Raw genomic sequence first — 6,000 nt, forward strand, 5'->3', positions numbered from 1 at the left:
TTAAAATAGTAAAATGTTATTATTAATAAAAAATAAAATAAAAAAAGTGCCCTGTCCCACCGAGCTCACGCGCAGAAGCAAACGCATACATAAGTCGCACCCCTATACGAAAACGGTGTTCAAACCACACATGCGAGGTATCACTGTGATCATTAGTGCGAGAGCAACAATTCTAGCCCTAGATCTCCTCTGCAACTCTAGACATGCAACCTGTTGAATTGTTTAAAGTCGCCTATGAAGTAAAAGTTTGCCACCATTCCATGAGCAGGCACAATTTTGAAATGTGACATATCGGGCCAACTTTACTGTCTTATTTTTTAACCTCCTCCCGCCCGCACTCGGGTTTTTATGGCCACAATGGGGCTCTTAAATGCCGGGAGGCTGTCTATATACGGCCTCCAGGCCACTGGGGGGCGCGTGCACGCCCGCCGTGTCAGTCAGGTGCCGATGCGCGTGGCTGGCGGCCGCAGTGTCTGCCAGGCACCCGTGATTGGCGGTCACGGAGACAGGAACGTGGAGCTCTGTGTGTAAACACAGAGCTCCACGTCCTGTCAGGGAGAGGAGACTGAAGGTGTGTTCCTTGTATATAGGGACAACCATCGGTCACCCCCCTCCCCCCACAGTAAGAATCACTAATTAGGGAATACATTAACCCCTTCCTCGCCCCCTAGTGTTAACCCCTTCCCTGCCAGTCACATTTATACAGTAATCAGTGCATATTTATATCATTGTTCGCTGTAGAAATGTGAATGGTCCCAAAAATTTGTCAAAAGTGTCAGATGTGTCCGCCGCAAAATCGTAGTCCTGACAAAAATCACGGATCGCCGCCATTACTAGTAAAAAATAAAAAAGTCATAATTCTATCCCCTATTTTGTAGATGCTATAACGTTTGCGCAAACCAATCACTATACGCTTATTGCGATTTTTATTTTTACCAAAAATATGTAGAAGAATACGTATCGGACCAAACTGAGAATTTTTTTTTTTTTATTGGATATTTATTATAGCAAAAAATAAAAAAATTGTCGCTCTAATTTTGTTTATAGCGCAAAAAATAAAAACCGCAGAGGTGATCAAATACCACCAAAAGAAAGCTCTATTTGTGGGGAGAAAAAAAGGACGTCATCAATTTTGTTTGGGAGCCACGTCGCACGACCGCGCAATTGTCATTCAAAGCGTGACAGTGCTGAAATTTGAAATTTCACCTGCGCAGGAAGGGGGTATATGTGCCCAGTAAGCAAGTGTACCATAAGGGGGTTCAATACTGTATGAGTGTAATGGACTCAGGGAGCGCAAATTACTTGTCTTGCCTTGGGTGCGGACAACCCACGCTACGAAAATAATTTTACTGTTAGGGGTCCCCACAACTTGGGAAATTTTATCAAGGGATCACGGCACTAGAAGGTTGAGAACCACTGCTCTAGAGTCTATAACATGCCAATGTCACATCAGGATATACAGAAGAAGACGGGCGGGCTGTGCTGTCCTCGTGTATGGCGAGGTCAGGATCCTCCTTATCGAATGTAGAGCTGCACAATTAATCGCTAAAAATTGTGATCTCGATTCAACCCCCCCGACGATCTCAAAAGCAGTTTGCTGATTCATTCATATAACAAGTGGAGAGACTTATCAGCTGTCAAAAGAAAATATCTGGGCAGTCTGCCAAGTTTTTAACAGGAAACATTGTAACTAATGCTTCCTTCTTAGATCAAAGAGATTACACACAGAAGTTTAAGGGAAAAAAAAATAAAAAATAAATAAAATCGGGCAGTCTGACAAGTTTTCAACAATATGAAACATTGTAACTAAAATCCTGGCAGTCTGCCAAGTTTGTAACATGAAACATTGTAACCAACTTCCTTCTTAGAGCGAACATCTGTGTGTAAATGCAGGAAGTTTAACCACTTAAAGTCCAAATCTTTTTCTGACACTTCTTTCTTAAATTAAACTCAATATTTTTGCTAGAAAATTACTTGGAACCCCAAAACACACACTATATCTCTCTGTGTGTGTGTGTGTGTGTGTGTGTGTGTGTGTGTGTGTGTGATAGAGATATATATATATATATATATATATATATATATATATATATATATATATATATATTTTGGGGTTCCAAGTAATTTTCTAGCAAAAATATTGAGTTTAATTTAAGAAACATTTTAGCAGAGACCCTAGGGAATAAAATGGCAATTGTTGCAATATTTTATGTCACACTGTATTTGCCCAGCGGACGTTGCATTTTTTTTGGGGGGGGGGGGGGAGTGGGGGACACTTCAATGAATAAAATAAAATATAAAGTTAGTCCATTTTTTTTTTTTATGTGAAAGATGATGTTACGCCATGAGAATCGTGATCTATCTTTTAAGCAAAAAAATTGTGATTCTCATTTTAGCCAAAATCTCGTAGCTCTAAATCGTATGATAAAAGCGCTGCATAGTGATAAATGAAATCACCCTCCAACCAGCGCTGTGATTTGTATCATCGCATTCATAGACTGCAGAAAAGTCCAAGGCGAGGAGTGCAGCGCTGTGTGTCACATATCACAAGTTGCTCCGACCCGTATGACGTCCTATATTCATTACACTACACATAATGACATCATCATCTCATTGGATCCAATCACACACAGAGTGAGGGAGCATCACTGAGGTCTACATATTACAATCTGATCATACAATCAACTTTACATTTACCATCACTATGGGGGGGCTTGGGATTTACCGAAAGGCCAATAGACTGTGCACTTTGCAGGGGCATTTATTCCAGAGCTTAGTAAATGATGGGAAGTGCTGCTGGCTTTCATCATCCAATCACATGCAAGAAAAAAAATGCTGTTTTTTTTATTTTCCTTGCATGCGATTGGGTATTCTTTGTAAAGTGAAGCTTTGCCTCATTTACTGAGCTCTGGAGCAATTGCACTTGCAGAGTGCCCAGTCCATTTGTCTTTAGTAAATCAACCCCTATGTGTGATCACAAGACGCTCTGACCCGTATGACGTTTACAACTGAGTATAAAAAAGAAGAGAGGAGCCTCTAAGTGTAGCACTATGGTTACATTTAATGAAGGTACAACATTTGCTACACTTAGGAGGTGCCTCATTTCTCATTTATACCCTGTAAAAAAAAATGCTTTGATATACAAGTGCTTTGGATTCCAAGCATGTTTCTGGAACAAATTATGCTCTCAAACCAAGGTTCTACTGTATTAATAATCATAGGCCTCACACCAACGCGGGTTTAGAAACACAGATGAGTGCAATTTGCACCTCCGATGTCATTGTGGCATGAAACGCCATTTACCAGAAGTCAATGCAAGTCACAATGAACCCCCCCCACCCCCAAAAAAAGAAGAAGTAGTGCGGGAACCTTTTTATAGAGTTCTGAACGGTTCTGTTGCCGGCAAGGGGGGTGCAACCTGATGGGTTTTTGAATTGTCAAATTGCATGAAAAAAAAAAAAAATATGGAGTATATATATATATATATATATATTTTTTTTATTATTATTATTATTATTATTATTATTATTATTATTAATAATAATAATGCATTCTTAGTTTATTCTATTACTGACTGTAGTCTTATGTTATGTATGTGTGTGTGTGTGTGTGTGTCTGGGATATGTGATATATATACACACACACACACACACACACTCTGAATAATAATAATAATAATAATAATAATAATAATAATAATAATAATAATAAAACATCATCATCCATCTAGTGAGCGTTGTCAACAAGTTCAATGATGGAAAGTTGATTGGCTACAGCAGATTTTTATTGATAATTTCTGACCAATAAAACAAATGTGCGTGTGTGTGAGACAAACTGATGATGGATGAATAAATACAATGCAGTGGTTATCAATCGATGTACAATCAGATTGGAGCAGAAGAGATCAGACGATGCCATCGCACATATCATACAATACAGGGATATAGCGATCGCCTCCATACACGAGCCACATATAACACGATGAGTGTTCCTGATCGTACGATGATCGCACACACATAGAAAAATACACACAATATGTAACCCATGCCCCATACACACACTCTCTTCATTCTACAGGTTGGCGCTCTCTCTCTACCCGCACCGGAGGACCGGTCCCCGCATGCAGCCGCCCACCTTACCGGTCTGGAGGTCCCCGATCGTCCCGCACTAGATCCCCGGGGTGACACAAGCCGCACACAGCCCGCTTGCCATCAGCTCCCGAGCGGCCGCCCGCAGCACTAAGCACAGAGCCGCCAGAGCAGCGGGGCAGCTCAGAGGCTCCCAGACGTCTCCTAGGAGACAGGCACCGCCCATCTCACATGCCTCGCCTTCCTCCCGGTGCTCTTGTCATGTGACAGGTGTCCTGCCGAAAAAAAGTCCCCCGGCGTATAAGCACACCCCCCCCTGTACTGCGCAGGCGCAGCGCTGAGCCACAGGACACCGACTGGCTGCAGGCACAGAGGGGGCGTGTCCGCTCAGGTCTGGGAGGAGGAGGAGGGGGCTGGAGGTAAGCGGTGTATAGAGAGAGATGGTAGAGCTCCGAGCACAGGATATACAACACACTGCACTGTGTATACAGGAGAGATACAACACACTACACTGTGTATATATACAGGAGATATAACACACTACACTGTGTATACAGGAGATACAACACACTACACTGTGTATATATACAGGATATACAACACACTGCACTGTGTATACAGGAGAGATACAACACACTACACTGTATACAGGAGACACAACACACTACACTGTGTATACAGGAGAGATACAACACACTACACTGTGTATATATACAGGAGATACAACACACTACACTGTGTATACAGGAGAGATACAACACACTACACTGTGTATATATACAGGAGATATAACACACTACACTGTGTATACAGGAGATACAACACACTACACTGTGTATATATACAGGATATACAACACACTGCACTGTGTATACAGGAGAGATACAACACACTACACTGTATACAGGAGACACAACACACTACACTGTGTATACAGGAGAGATACAACACACTACACTGTGTATATATACAGGAGATACAACACACTACACTGTGTATACAGGAGAGATACAACACACTACACTGTGTATATATACAGGAGATATAACACACTACACTGTGTATACAGGAGATACAACACACTACACTGTGTATATATACAGGATATACAACACACTGCACTGTGTATACAGGAGAGATACAACACACTACACTGTGTATACAGGAGACACAACACACTACACTGTGTATACAGGAGAGATACAACACACTACACTGTGTATATATACAGGAGATACAACACACTACACTGTGTATACAGGAGAGATACAACACACTACACTGTGTATATATACAAGAGATCATATAACACACTACACTGTATACATGAGAGATACAACACGCTACATTCTGTATACAGGAGAGATACAACACACTACACTGTGTATATATACAGGAGATACAACACACTACACTGTATACAGGAGATACAACACACTACACTGTGTATACAGGAGACGGAACACACTACACTGTATACAGGAGACACAACACACTACACTGTGTATACAGGAGACGGAACACACTACATTCGGTATACAGGAGACACAACACACTACACTGTGTATACAGGAGATACAACACACTACACTGTGTATATATACAGGAGATACAACACACTACACTGTGTATACAGGAGATACAACACACTACACTGTGTATATATACAGGAGATACAACACACTACACTGTGTATACAGGAGATACAGCACACTACACTGTGTATACAGGAGACAGAACACACTACATTCTGTATACAGGAGACACAACACACTACACTGTGTATAAAGCAGACACAACACACTACACTGTGTATAAAGGAGACACAGCACACTACACTGTGAATAAAGGAGACACAACACTACACTGTGTATAAAGGAGACACAACACACTACACTGTGTATAAAGGAGA

At 41.3% G+C, this 6,000-nt stretch overlaps 1 protein-coding gene across 1 annotated transcript in view; it reads right to left on the reverse strand.

The window, feature by feature from the left end:
• The window catches only part of TNFRSF19 (TNF receptor superfamily member 19), a 143,669-nt gene extending 139,344 nt beyond the window's left edge, over positions 1-4,325 (reverse strand). The window contains exon 1 of the mRNA XM_040340516.1: positions 4,140-4,325. The gene's annotated coding sequence lies outside the window, so the exon portion shown is untranslated. The remainder of the gene's footprint in view (positions 1-4,139) is intronic.
• Between the last annotated feature and the right edge of the window lie 1,675 nt (positions 4,326-6,000).

Source organism: Rana temporaria, chromosome 2 (genome assembly GCF_905171775.1).
Source record: "Rana temporaria chromosome 2, aRanTem1.1, whole genome shotgun sequence".
In the NCBI taxonomy this organism is placed as follows: Eukaryota; Metazoa; Chordata; class Amphibia; order Anura; family Ranidae; genus Rana; species Rana temporaria.